The sequence below is a fragment of the Arvicanthis niloticus genome, chromosome 23 (assembly GCF_011762505.2).
Source record: "Arvicanthis niloticus isolate mArvNil1 chromosome 23, mArvNil1.pat.X, whole genome shotgun sequence".
NCBI classification, from domain to species: Eukaryota; Metazoa; Chordata; class Mammalia; order Rodentia; family Muridae; genus Arvicanthis; species Arvicanthis niloticus.
This window is the reverse complement of record NC_133430.1, coordinates 43,430,397-43,446,368: the sequence shown is the minus strand read 5'-3', so window position 1 is coordinate 43,446,368 and position 15,972 is coordinate 43,430,397.

Genomic DNA, 15,972 nt, shown 5'->3' with positions numbered 1-15,972 from the left:
AGTCACTTGCCCCAGTTTCTATATTATAACAGTTGTGAACTACTGGTTATGTATATAAGAATCTGAGAAGGAAAAAGTGGTAAAGATATGAAACAAATTCTTGAAATCCAAGTTCTGGTATCAGAAGCAGTTGGTTGTAAGAACTCATGGCGGCCTGCCCTGGGAGGGCTTTGGTTTGTTAACTAGCTACTCATTAGAATGACTAGAGATCATTATTAAAGGTCAAAACTCAGCTTGAACATGTCTCTGTTAGCCTGAAACTGTTTGCAAAATCTTATCACTCCAGGCACAGCTGTTTGTTATAGGAAGTAAGACTGGTCTGACTCTGAGAACAGGAACCAGCAGACCAACGCAACCATTGCTAAAGCAAAGCCCCTCTCGTTAGTTGCGTTTTGCCACAGGTCACTTTTTAGGGCTATTCTTTGCAGTGGGAGGAAAGAAGCCAGGACAACCATCAGACTTGCTCAGTGACCAGTGAAAAAGTGGGCATCAATGCGAGTTCCTAAGTGTACCCAACTATGGACCCTGCTGGTCCCTATTCTTTAAACTGACGTCTAAATGAACGGGGGGTGGGGGGGGCTGTGAGGCAAGAGTGCCTTAGCTTAGTCTAGCATGAGGAAAGCCCTGGGTCCAGTCACTATCCCTGAATGAATCCGGCGTGGTAGCTCACAGTTATCGGAGAGAGGCGGGAACAGTGAGTTTGATGCCACCTGAGCTACAAGAGACCTATCTCAGAAAAAATGAGAGCTAAGTGGTTAGCCTTATTTTGGTATAAATGGGCTACACAGTTTAGAAAATACCCTATATTTAAAGCATTGGCTCCACATTGCATATAACTTCCATACTATTACAATGTCCCTTGTATATGCATAAGGTGACTTTATCTGACTGTTCAAACCTTATAATCTACCTGAAAATAGTCCCAAAGGTATTTTGAAAACTATCATTTCATTGTGCATGCAAGAACTTCATGCTTTTTAATGCTTTATTTAAATGCTGGCTTTTGTAGTTTAAATCATGTAATATTCTACATTTTAAACCTAATTACAGATTGATTTGCATTTCTTAATGGGTGGGTTTTAAATAGCTGTCACAGTCATGGCTTTGTTCAGAGAACAACTGTGCGGTTCTCAAGATGGCCAGGTGTCTGGGTTGTACTGCAGTGTCCACGCTGCAATGTCCGACAGCATGCGTCTACTATGAAATTAGGACTCTGTGCTCTTTTTTTCCTTTTATGAATAGAAATGAATATCAAACTTTTATAATAAAATGTCTTTTTAAAATACTAGAACAAAAAAGTGTAATGTTTTTCCTGGGGAAAAGTGTTCAAGAACAGAAAAATATAAAGCAGAAAAAGATAACATTATACCACACCAATTGAACATTCTGGGATTTTTAGATTTCTTCTACAGATTTTTCATAAATGCTATCTTTTGTGTTCATTTTTTAAAATTTGGGGACATTTTATAAATATTTTTATTACATCTGAATTTCTTCTTGAATATAAAATAATTTTAGTACAGAATTTGATAGTGACATGAAGAAGAAGAATAAACATTAGTTTAGGTATTACTAGGTGCTGTACAGAATATAGTAAGCACAGAACTAGCCAGCAATAGCCTTTTCATGGTACTCTTATATGCAAACAATAAGGGCATGATTCTGAACATGATTTGGCAGATTATAATTTTTTTCTGCTATGACAGCAGATGTCACTGATGTGAAGAACAGCTCCCCTGGGACTATCAAATAGATGAAGCTCCGTGTTATTCATGGTCAATACATTTGTCTCCATCCCATTCCTATTTAACAAAACAAGCAAAGTGTCATGGAATGCAAGAGATAGTCTTCTAGGGGTGATCTTAGACGCCCTCTATACCTGGCACACATTTTGAATGACTTAATCTAACCCTGCTATTAAAGTAGGCATGGCATTCACTGTCTCTTTAAAGAAAGTGTGGCTTACGAAAAGGACGCTCTATAATATCTAATCCTAGGTATTTTCCACTCCAAATTCATTGCTTTTTCAAATAAACATGAATTAGCAATTAATAATTATGTGCTATTTAGCCAGCAGTTTGTGTTAGGTTACTATATATGTACATAAAGACTATAAATTCATTTTCTTCCAATATATTTAGATTAGATTAAAAAGTATAATTTAGATTTAGATTCTAATCTATAATTAGATTAAAAAGTATAATTTCTACTATGCAAATAGTATTTCTTTGTTCTCAATAATAGATGTATTTTGCATGCACCCAATCAAATGACTATGACTTGATTTTCAGTTGCACAAACAACCTGGAATGTGAGAAATTAACACATTGATTACAGAGTAGGAGCCTGCTATGCTGAACTGAAAGTATGTGACAGAAGCTTTCTTCTAATATCTACAATTAATATGACAATTAACTGGAATTGTAATTGCTCAGTGAGGATCTTATCACTTACTCTGTTCTTACAGCCTTAAATTCTTCTACTGAATTAACTATGATTGTGAGTATTTTTGTCCACAATGTACATGCTGCCCTGTATGTACACATGTACACTGCATGTATGTTTTTAGGCATTAATGAGTCTCTTTAAAGTAATCCTGTGTATGCAACATGCATGTTGTTATTTGCCCATGAGCTTCACACATTATAAGAAGCATTCAACGTTTTAAAATATTAGACCTAATTACAGCTTCAATTAAATAGTACTGGCATAATAGGAAATAAATTATCCTTGGTTCTCTGTGAGTAGAGGCACACATGGTTGAATTGTCTTGTTTTGTAAGGGAATCTAATCAAGTTGGTTTGTTTATGCATTAGAAGCTCATTTTTTTCATCAGAATAAGTTGTTTCTGCAAAAAAACTAAACATTCCAGGCAGTCTTGGAGCTCTTAACTGTTTTCCTGTTCATCTTTCTAATCTTTGCTTCATTATTAAAATATTTGTAAAGCAAACCGATCCTAAATTGCTATTTCAGTTCACAGCTGCTTTTTAGAACCAGGTCAGGCAGGAACGCATTGTTATTTTAGTAAAAAACAGTCTGTTTCTACACATTTTTATTTTTTAAAAAATATTAATTATACCATTATAACACTAATCTTTTCATTTTAATTTAACTTATTTATTCAAAAGGCACCTTTTATATTCAACTTATGCACTTCGTCTTAAAATTTTGCTTTTTAATGGCATTTGCTTATAACTAATGATTTAATAAAAACACTAAGAATTTGTAACCTAAAAAAAAAAGCTAGTCAATGAAGTGTAGAAATATCTTTGAAAATCTTAAATTAAATTATTTACCTTATATATTTTATTGAGCTTCACCTTAAGTCTATGCTCTTTTGATTCTATATAAACCCATTTGTTAACATTGTCCAGTTCCACACATGGCCCCGAGGGCTGCGGGCCAGCAGTGTGGCCGGGAGCTACACGGAGGAGGGGCAGATGAACACCAGAACACACTTTCTCTTCTCGCCAGGCTGTAAGTGGGTCCGTTTCCATGGGTCCTGAGTGAGAAATGCATCAGGATAATACATTTTGTTACATTTTTAAATGAATTACATTTTTACCAAAGAAAACTCTAAACAATTGTGAAGTGTTTTCCACAAATATCAAAATGTATAAATGCATAAATGTAAACCTGTAATTCTATATATTTTCTAGTTTTTAGTTTTATGATTAATTTATAAATCATATAATTTATATGATTTAGTCATATAAATTATATTAATTTATAAATGTATAAAAATAGTTCCTACCAGTAGTTTTTTTTTTAAAGTGATCTTACTATTGTGTAAATCATAAATACAACAGCTGTACTTTACTTTAAAAAATGAAGTTGGTGGCATTTAAACACCATAGCTCATTGTCATGGCCTATGTGCTTAGCGTCTTTTTTGCTGTACTATGAGGCTTGTTTTTTTTTTTTTTTTTCCAGAAACTTTGTGATAATTTTACTGATTTGGTTTCATTCTTTGTTCAGTCTGCATTTGTAGCTTGGTGTTTCCTCTCTTCCCTTCAAAACGTTTTACAACTGTCTCTGTGAACAACCAAAAAACACTAATCTGATATATATATATATATATATATATATATATATATATATATATATATATATATATATATAGAGAGAGAGAGAGAGAGAGAGAGAGAGAATTTTTAAGTTTCCAATTGTTTCTCATTTCTTCCTCTCAATTTGCCTCAAGCAGGTATTGCAAACACTGTGGCCCAGTCTCACGTAGCCTTTCACGCTTTGCAATAGCTCAATCAACATTAATGGTGCATTTCTAGTTAAGGACACAGAATAGGGAGAAGTCAATTTGAGATCCCAGATGAACAAGTGTTTTCAGAAAGAATGGGCACAAATGGGTTTAGCAAACAGAAAGCCCAGTGAACGGCCGCGCACGGAGCACTCAGGCAAGTCAGACACAATGGGAGACTGAAGCATGTGGAGCTTTTTAAGCTGCATACAATTGGAGCGATGGACTTGATCCAACCATCTATGAGAAACTGTTAAAAGATAGGCGAAAAGCAGAGCAAGCTGGAATTCTATAGACAGTGCTGAGGAACAGCAAATGGGAAGCTAAATCTAAAAAAGAATGAATACGGTCATTCATGAGTGAAGTCAGAATGGGCGCGTTTCCCTAGCTAATTTGCCTTGGAAGGACACTTCAGGTATTGAGCCATTATTAACAACAAAAAGTATTTAAACTGCCACCATTAGAATTTTGAAAGAACATAGCCTACACCTGGTGTTTATGAACATATTTATATGCATTTATGTGGATATATGAGAACATAATATATTTCATATAGTTATAGTAAATTCTCACAACCTTATAACAATCATCATAATTATTGTGAACCTTTTACACTCAAAAAAGATGCTAATTTATTATTAGTGGCAAAGGTGCAAATGTGCAGTTGTAGAATCTTGAAACTAGATTCACACATGACAAATAAAACATGGAAGTATTAATATCAAATGTTTTAATTACTTGAAAAAAGTTGTATATTTTTTTAAATGTCTCTTAAATGTATTAATATGCTTTATGGCTTCAATAAATTTAATATCATTATAAAGGGGCATGAAGGATTAATAAATTCTAGAATTTGAAGCTTTTAAATACATGAAAAAGATGAATCATATCTTAATTTATCCATCACTAGCAACTTGGAGAAATAATTATTCTTCAAAAAATTACTAAGAATTAGCTATATACCAATTAGTGGTTGGGCTGAAAGGGGAAAAAAACTACTTTAATTAGCTTACTTAGCAGAAAGAGTAAAAAACTAGCTTTGAGACAGAGCTCAAGGAACTGAATGACAAGCCCAAGATTAAGTTAATTTCATTAATTAGGTTGCCGGTGCCTTTCGTGCTGTCCCACACATGGTGTGTACTGCATGAGAGCTCCTGGCCCCAACAGTATGGGCTGGGCCTCCATCAGAAGGAACTGGAACTGTTTCTGCTTCCTAGCCTGTCTGCATTGAAAGCCCCAGGAAAATGGCCAACCTTAGACCACCTACCAGAACCTTAACAGTGGATAAGAAGAGTGTCTGCACTTTTCAACTTCCCTAACAGGGCAGGGAACCTGCCTTCCCTAAGATTCTGCTGGTAGCACGTTTCATAAAAGAAAGGAATTTAAATGTTAGGAAGACAACTGTGCAGCCCACTAAACGGCATAAACGCTGTGGTGGCTTGGACGGGACCAGCAGTGTTCTATCAGTCTGGATAAAGACACCGTTTCATTGTAAGAAAGAAAACCCTGGTTCCGTGGACAGCAGGACTTTCTCTTGTGTCTAATTTCCCCAGTCTTATTCTTCAGACTTTTTTTTTTTTTTTTTGAAAGTCTATCCCTGTTCTATGACTTATCTTTGGGATAAGCAGTCACAGAAGTGGGCACACAGCCTGCAGTTGGGGTATAGACTTTGGGAGTGATTTCTTTAGTTTTAGTCCTTGGTGACAATTGGTAAGTAGGAAGGTGTGACACGGGCCTCTAACAGGCAAGCCTGCCAGTGGATAAGGCAATGAAAACAAGGTGATATTATTGACAGTAATACTTGAGTCTCCAAGTGACGTCTTAAGATGTGTCCTTTGGCTTCCCAGTTAGCCAGCCAGCATGTTTCTTTGGGGCAATAAAATTACTGTTGTTTGCAACCAAAAATGTGCTTAGTGTGATTCCTAACCTCAGCCTGGGGTAAGAAGGACAGTATTGCTTTTATTCTGAATAATTTATAAATTTATCCTGAGTAAATTATAGTAAGTTAGAGAATATTGATTATTAAGAGTGTGAGACAAATTTATAAAATATGGTATTCTTAAGAGTAAAGAAAATACAACCTCTCTTAGGGCCAAAAAGATGAGAAAGAAAACATGAGAATATTAAAATAACATCCCCCAAACAGAGCCATAGACAAAAAAAAAAAACATAAAAGAATTTTATGTTTAATAAAATAACTTCATGGTAAGGAAAACAACTGAATAAGAATGACATGGCACAGAATCTAAATGACATTGTAATGTAAATCAAGGGCCTGGGACAGACAGGCCGCTTATAAATTTATACAATCGTTACTGGACCTCCAGTTTCTCACCGTTCATGAAAGCATCTTTATGTCTAAAGAGCTGTGACAGAACATTCAAAGTTCACCTAATCTTACAGCTGCATTCTTATCACTACCTGCTGACCTTTACACGCTCGGCTCCTGCCTGGGGACCGAGGAAACGTAAGGCACACAATATATACTCAAGCAGTACAGATTTTTAAATCACAAGTTTCAGTTAAATATAGAATATAATTTGGTGACATTTAAGATTCTTTATCAAGCTGCTCTGTGGGTTCAATTTTTAATTGTGCTGTACTCTTATTTTGTAAACTAGACCCCTTTTTTATTTCTAACACAGAAAAAAGACACCCTTCTCCCCGATTCCTTTCTAAAACTATTGAAATGAAATATATAGAACAAGTATTTATTTATCTAATTAAGTTTATTTATTTATTCTATGTATGCGAGTGCAGTGCAGCTGCCTTCAGACACACCAGAAGAGGGCATCAGATCCCACTACAGGTCTACAGGTTGTGAGCCACCATGTGGGTGCTGGGAATTGAACTCAGGACCTCTGGAAGAGCAGTCAGTGTGCTCTTAACTGCTGAGCCATCTCTCCAGCAGTTATTTTATTAGTATTTCATTAATAGTATTAAAATTATTTTATTTTTATGAGGATTATATATAATTTACGTGTCATATAATGTATGTGTATGTATTTTGAGATAGGGCCTCAAGTAGCCTAGGCTGGCCTCCAACTCCTTAGGAAGAGGATGACCTGGAACCTCTGCTCCAGCCACCTCTATTTCCCCGAGTACTAGGATTACAAGTCAGCGTACACTGTTGTGTCTGGTTTATAGAACCCAGGTCCCCCTGAGTGCAAAGTAAGCACTCAGTCAACTGAGCTACATCCCTCGCCCCATCGTAGACCCTTTGTTTGTATGGATTATGGTGAAAAGGGCATGGAGTTTACAATTTTAAACTATGTTAATGCGCGGTTCATTTAGAACCATCATCATCATCCATCTTTAAAGTCATTTTATCCTGAAAACTTCAAAACCTTGTTCCCCTTAAATAGCTTCCCTGTCCTCTATCCAAGTTATCTACTACGATAGATAACGCCTATTTGTGTCCTTATACCAGTATGATAAACGGTGAGTGGAGTATTTCACAGACATGCCTTTAGGCTTAGGCATGTGGCAGTATGTATCACAGTTGTCTTCCCTCTTAAAGATGAGTAAGAATCCACTGTGTGTATACAGAACACTAGGCTTAGCTCCTTCACCTTTGGGCTGTTGTACGTGACCTTTCTACGAAGCCCTCCTTTCAGTTCTGCCGGGTACTAGACTATGTGGTAGTTTTAACTAATTTTTTTAAAAGAGCCACCATACTTTCCACAGCAATTATACCATTTTATGTTCCCATAGCAACACACAAAAGACTGTTACACATTAGAATAGTTTGCTTTATCAAAATAAAATGTGGTGCTTAGAAAACAGACATAAAAGGATTGTTCAAAGTAGCATCAAGACATCATCAGGACATTAACAAAATTGTCAGTCAAAATTTTTCCAAGTTTTCTCATTTGCTTGCTTTTTTCAGAATTAGAATACTTTATACAAGTTTTTATGCTGTGTGTGTGTATATATGTTTCCATGATAATACAAAGATAATATAATCATCTTTTGTGTGTGTGTGACTGGGCCTTAGTACATCTCTGGATGCTCTGGAACTAGCTGTGTAGACCAGGCTAGCCTCAAACTCTCAAACATCAACCTGCTTCTGTCTCCCAAATGCTGGGATTAAAGGAGTGCACTACCTTACCCAGCCATAATTATAGTTTTAATGTGTGTGTTACGTTCAGCCAAGAAAAATACTGTAATTTTCTCGACCATAAAAGCACACATTATTTAAGTTGCTAAAATGTTTCTGGCCTTATAAATATATAATAAACACATTTATGGATAAGTATTTCTTTTTAATAATTCCAATAGGAAAATATTAATCAGTTAAGAGATATATTTTTGACAGTTGCTAATATTGGACTTGTTTCCAAAGTTGTTTCATAGATTTTGTATAATCCCTCCTTTCTAAACAGAGGAGCCAAAGGCAGGAGGACCTGTAACTCTTCTGTGAACCATTACACCTCTAACAGATTTTTAATCACATAATAAATGTAGAATAAGTGGGCGTGTGGTGAACTTCTCAGGCTGTGTACATCAGGTCAGTTTAGTCTGTTTATATACAGTGCTGCTGAGCAAGTGAGGCAGGGCGGGCAATGTCCACAGGGCTCAAGTGCAGTCACTGCGAGGCGGGTAATGCCCACAAGCTAACATGCAGTCACTGCTAATGTTTTCTTTTGTTGTTGTTGAAAATTATTTTTATACAATATGTTCTAATCACAGTTTGCCCTTTCCCAACTCCTCCCAGATGTTCCCCACATCCCGGCCCATCCAACTCTTCAAACTCTACCTCTCTCTCTCCCTCTCTCTTTCTCAAACAAGCACATCTTTGAAAATCCACAATTTAAGAAAAAGGGGGGAAAGTACAAGAAACACAGACAGACATACACACAAAAACATAAATACACACATACACACACATACACACATAAACACATGAACACTTATACAGACACAGTCACACACACTCATGCACACATACACATAGAGACACACACGTACACACACACATATATACATATACACACATACAAGCACACTCACATGCACATACACACTCACACATAAAAACACAAAGGTGCTAAGCTTTTTTTCACTCTCTTTGTTTGCTGCTTTTTCTTTTTTGTAATTCGAGTCATTATATCACAGCTGTTTAAGCTATGTGTGTCTGTCAAACCGTGTAGCACAAACTTTTGCACATAGTAGGCACCAGTTGGGTCAAATTTATTCCACTGTATGTTTATTTTTTATTGACTGGAAATAATTTTTTACATCACAATTAGAATGCACATTATCTGTGCATTAACACATTACAAAGGATTTCCTCTTTCATGTTAAAAATGTAGAGTAAAATTAGCAAATAGAGACCCTTATAAAACTGCCGTGAGAGCCAATGTAGTATTCAATTCTACCCGGATTGTAAACGATAATAGACATGTTACCAGAACTGTCAAACTCTTCCCAAAGCAATCTTGGAGGCTAATCACACAGACAATCATGCTTTTCATTTCTATAGTAATAACAAAAATTTAAGCAATATCTCTTGATTGAAGTTGTCTTGAAAATTGCTGAGTTTGAGACCTTATTTTAAAATGCAACAAGCCTGAAATGTTAAACGCAATTTGCCATGCAGCCGAGGGAAGGGGATGAAGTGCTTGCTGCATTTTCCCCTAATTGTTTGTGATTGCGGGCTGAGTAGCCCGGCACTTCATCTTCAGAACCATGTCTCAGGGCATTGTCAGCATTGACCAGTAGTTTTAATCAAAAGAAGGCTAAAAATAAAATAACTTCACCTTTACAAGAGAGAAATCTTCACAGTGCCAGCTCTAACATTTTTATTTAATTGACCTTAAAGAAAAAGCTCTCAGTGGGTAAACTGTTGGTTCTTAATGAATTCTAGTTGATTAAGGTGGCATATTACTCAGTGTTAATACTGAAAAAAATCATGGTCTCAGAGACAGAGTTATAAACAAATCGTGTTTTGATTTTGGTCTGTACAACAATGAATAAGCTCACTCTTGTATTCAACTATGTTGTTTAGAGAGTTTATGCAATTAAAAAGATAAACTTTATTAAAAGTTGTATACATTTGCCTTTATTTCTATCTATAAATATGATCAATTTAACACAGAAGTCAGAGTAGAAACAGTTACCTGGAAATTCAGTGCTGTGTTTGTTGCCCAATCTCTTCCAATCTCTTCACTCAATGTCACTCTGGAGACTCTTAAGAGTTTGAGTGACCTGCCCCATGTCTGCCGTAAACAGTAAATTATAATTCAGACATCAGCACTGAACAAATGTATCTTCCTTAGCTTAGATGAAAATCAAACGCTTCTTCCACAGTTAAGAACAATGTTTTTCTAAGCTTTTCATCTTTTTAATATTGAATAAATTACTCATGCTCATTTATTTAACAGTGATTCCCCCTTCCCCAAATCAGTTACTTTGTTCCTGCTTGATAAGAGATGAGAGAAATGCTGGCCTTGTAAATGAAGATTCTGTAGAGGGTGAAGTACTCCGAGGTGCTGTCAATAGGGATGCTTTTGTGTTTGTGAGGAGGCAGCAGTGGGGGAAGAGAACAGGTGACCAGTCAAGAGGGAGAAAATCAGACTCAGTCTCTTAGAAATTTTTCACCAACTCATGAGGAAAATGCTTTTTGTTTTATGCATCTGTAGAAAGGGGGATTAAAAACTCCCTCTGGATGAATTCTCTTGACATTTTAAGTATTTTTAATGTTAAACAATTGGTTTATTGAGAAGGAGCATAACTAAACAGTTTTCTTAAGAAGAAACGTAACTATGTTTCACAGCTGCACTGTTCTGGAGTAGGACTGGGCCCACCAATGACAGTGACAAGCTGGCTTGGGGCAAGCTGTGAAATTCAGAGTACAATTCTATACTCAATTAGACTGAAGTTTTCATTCGATATTTGCAGTACTGAAATAAGTGTTTTTATTACATGTGTTAAGCAAAGCATATGGTCCCTTAAAATAAACTCTGTTTCTAAAATGTTGTTCTTTTCATTATTATGATGCCATTAAAAAAAAGTTTATAGGGGGAAACAAATTCATGGGGTGGTTTTATATAAAAGCCACAAATAAAAGTGATCCATTATTTTTTTAACACACAGTCATCTATGTAAGTAAATGCATTTTTGTACATACTCTCTTTTTAATGTATATGCAATTTCTACTAAATAGTAAGAAGCAAATTTCTATGTAAAAACAAGTATCTAGTATCTAGCTTAAGATTGATACAGGTTTTCTTGAGTTTAAAAAACATCTACTTTTAGTTAGTAAATTAATTTTCTAAACTACACATAAATGAGGGAGATCAAAGCCTGAGTTTGGGAAACTGTACTGAGATTGATGTTTTACAGTGGCTGGCCAGAGTGCACTCCCTCCGACGTGCAGGCCAGCAGAAGAGGAGGCGTTGTGGCTGAGCCATCAGCACTTCCTCCAGCTGCAGATGACTGGCATCCTGGAGGAGTGGGAGGCTAGGTGCCTGCAGAACCACTGTGACAAGGTCTGTGACTGCAGTGCCACCATAGGTAAGCTGGAGACTTCACCAACAGTATCAACAATGTCTTGGAGTCCTTGTGTAAAGAAGGAAGTCACCGAAGACAATGGGACCCATTTCTGCACTAGAGAACCTTGCCACAACTTCAGTCTCCAACATTTTAAATTGTGTTGCAGCCAAGCTAAATTTCAAAAGCAGATCCTCTGACTCACCACTTATATTTTATGTGTAATACTTGCTAAGCGTGGTTTTACTCCATCTAAATAACTACTAGGACCTACCTCTAATTTTTAATGTCTAGATTATCCTGAAGACAGCAGCATCACCATAGAAATTATAAGAAGTAATTTAAACTAATGTGGAGTTTTCTAAGCAAGTCAAGATAGATCTTTAAAAAAAATAAAGATAATGTTTAAATGTTTACAGGACTCTAAAGGCTAGCGCATTTATAATCAAAAATTAAAAGGCAGATACCAAAGCCGGGCGGTGGTGGTGCACGCCTTTAATCCCAGCACTTGGGAGGCAGAGGCAGGCGGATTTCTGAGTTCGAGGCCAGCCTGGTCTACAGAGTGAGTTCCAGGATAGCCAGGGCTACACAGAGAAACCCTGTCTCGAAAAACAAAAACAAAAACAAAAACAAAAAAACAAAACAAAAAAAAACAAAAACAAAACAAAAAAAAAAGGCAGATACCAAGGAAAACGTAGTGACTTGAAGTTACTACAGTGCTAACTTTAAAAACTGTGCCTCACTCTGTAGCTCTGGCTGGCCTGGAATTCACTATGTAAACTGGCTGGCCTCAAACTCACAGAGCCTCATCTGCCTCTGCCTCCTGCATACTAGAATATACAAGCTATCCAAGAAATATTTGACTACTTAAAAAAAAAAAGTCTTGGCTGGTCTAAAATTCTATGTATAGAACTGACTGGTTTCAAACTCACAGAGATATGGCTGCCTCAACCTCCTGAGTGCTGGGATTAATGCCATGCACCACCAGGCCTGGGAAAAAATGTTTAATTCATGATAACAAAATCAGAAAACTATCTTTTTAACCCTTTAACACCCTCCATCAAGAATCACTGTAAATTTTTTTACAACTTTCTATCTTATAAGGAATTAGGTCAAGGCTATGATTATGTTTTATGTCATTGTTTATTTCACAGTCATATGTGCCTGTGTGGGACATGAAGTGTTTTACTTTGAGGGATATTTCAATACAAAACTGTTAAGCGCACACCAAGCCCTGGGCTTCGTCCCCAGCACAAGCACCTGTTAACTGAGCGTGGTAGGGCGAGCCTGTCTGCACTCTGCACACAGGAGGCAGAACAGAGGGTAAATTCAAAGGCATCCTTAGCCACACAGGGAGTTGGGCATCAGGCTGTATAATATGTAAAAACTTGTCTCAAAAACAAATAATAAGCAATCTGTGATATAAAGAAATCAGGTAAATTTCCAGAAATGAAGAGACTGTCACATCATCTCCTATTTTTGAAGATTTTCTTCCTTGGTTATCTTTTCAACTAAGCCTTACCAATCTTTTCCAGTCTCACAATCTCAACTACTTTCTTGTGTTTCTAGCTGCTTTTATGTAGCCGATTCAAGCCCTTCTATCAGGGCGGCCTCTCTTCCCTCACCTATTCTTTTCTGTGTATATTTACTTACCTGTGTGTTTTATGTTACTTCAGACTTGATGTGGACACTGAACTTGAAGTCTGATCTATCTTCCTTTTCTTCTTTCAGCCCCCTTCTTGCCACCAAATCCAGTCATTTCTCGTTTTAACTAGCTGTAACTCCCTGCCTGAGAAGCTCGGGTTTTCTAATGTCCTTCATGTACTCTTAATTTTTTTTTTTTTTTGCCTTTATCCCACTATTCCTGGCACTGCAGCTACGAACTGAAACTGTGCGCCACCTGGCTGACTGAAAACAGGCATTGCCATTTTCCCATCACACAAAACCTGTATCGTGCGTGTAGCTGTCTGAACTGGAAATTGCTGAGGTTGTTTTGGAGACTTGCTTGTGCCATGGGATGTTATGCTGAAGCAGATATGTGAGAGGATGTTTTGCTGAGGCAGACACTTGAGAGGATGCATTGATGCTTGTAAAGGGTGTAAGTAGGATCCAACAGACAGTGCGTTGGTTTGCCTTGCAACGCTTCACTGGTCTTCGCTGCTCTTCTCTGACCTTCGCTTGTTGTGACTTCATAGAGAAAACTGCCAAAGCTTTTTGCCACTTCTGCAGACCCAGGCGGATTAGGTGTAGTCTTGCAGTTTCTTTTGGATCTAGCCGCTGCTACTGATTCGTGTGTGGTGTTTGCCCATTGGACTGGACTGCCTCTACTGGTTCCTGTTTGATGTTTTGGACTGGACTGCTGATATCCTGACAATGAAACTTGGAATCAACCCAAAGAACTTCTAAACAGGCCCATGCCCCCCTGTCCTATTAACCATCTTTCTCCACAATCTCGGCAGGTGGGCTATGAGGGTGGAGCATTTAAGAACCCTTATTAAAGGAGGTTTTGAAAAATATAAGCCTATAGCTGTCTGTACATTTTCTTTGGCTGGTTCAGCTGTTCTGTATTTTTCATCTGTTTATTTCATATGAATCAGCAAGGTAGTATAAAAGAGATAAAATGTAAAGACACACAGGCATGTGCACAATTCCAGACTTCATTTGTCTAACTTTTCTGAAATGGAGACTCTAGTATTTAAAATTAGATTAGCAACAGATGCCTCGTGGGGTTCACCATTAAATGAAGTGCATGAAAGCACTTACCACTATATTGCCTAAGGATTGTGAGAATGAAATATCACCTGGAGTACATCCTTCCTCGTGTCTCCATCCTGCTAATTCCTCTGCCTTTTACAACTGGACTGCCGCCGTCTGACAGCTCCAGCGCTGCCACGGTACCGGTACCGAGCTCAGGCATAGGCCTGGGGGATTAAAGAAAGACTCTGGCACTGGGGGATTAAAGGAAGACTCAGACTCGGGTCATCCAAAGCTTTTACTGGGCAGGTTCAATATATACACCAAGCCAGGGAAGGAAAAACACAAACTCAGGAAAAAACAGGAACTCAACTGGGGGGCAATAGGATGTCAAGTGTAAATTCCCTTCCTGGGGCACCATACCTTAGTCAGGATGTTTTGATCTTAGAGGAACCACAGAATGTTACTTAGTAGACAGCAACACATGGAAAGTCTCAGCCAGGGCACAGCAGTCCTTCAGGGTTCTACGGCCATCCTTCATTTTCTCAAAATATTCTGTGTCTTCTGCATGCCTGTAACTATCAATATCCTTGTCCATCTCCCAAGTTATATTTTGATAAGTCCCTTGAGAATGATTTGAGAATGATTTTATTTTATTTAACCTTTTTAACTCCAAGAATCAGTGTGGTTACTGGTAACTAAGCTTAGCGCCCCCGACAAAGAGGGGTAAGGGGAGCCGATGGGTAGACCAGGGGCACATTTGCTCATAATCCCTCAAACTGTGAAAACACTGACATATGAGTCAGTCTGCAAAGTGTGTCTTTCGTTCACACATCATTGCCACCTCAGTGCTCTTTCATACAATTTACATCTAGAAATGTTTTATTTTTAAAAAATAAACCGATTTATATATTTTTGCTAACACAAAATTATTGTTCCATGATGTTCTGAAAGCCAAAAGGCTCTGCTTCACTATATATAAGCTAGAGGGCAAAATATAATTTTGGGTTAAGATCCAAATAAGTAAGTTCTCAGGCTGTTTGAGGCTGTCACGTGTATAAAAGTCAGAATGTCGTTCACACCAGGAAATGCAGGGACCCTTACACCAACAGCTTGGCTTCAGAGTTCCCTGCATGAGTCTGCTGAGATGAACTAATGTTAGGCCCCTCAGCAGCTACCTTGAGGATTCCCAGCTGTCAAGGAATGTCTGGAATGTGTTCAGAACCCGAAACACGGATGAAGAGTCAGGGTAGTGCGTGCTGAGGGTGCAGGGAAGCTCTAAACAAGAATAATGGATCCTAAGTTAAGATTCCTCAACCTGAAATGGATGCAGCACTAGAAAATTACCCACTGCATCCAGAAGACAGTTGGAACATACAAATGTTTCCTTTATTAGCAGAAGAGGTATCTTAGTAACATGTTTCGGTGATTGCTGTTTCTGTTCTCTGTATCTAAGAATGTAGCCACAAACCTACTCATGGGGGAAAAAAGAGAGATGATTCCACATACAAAGCATACCTTGCACATACA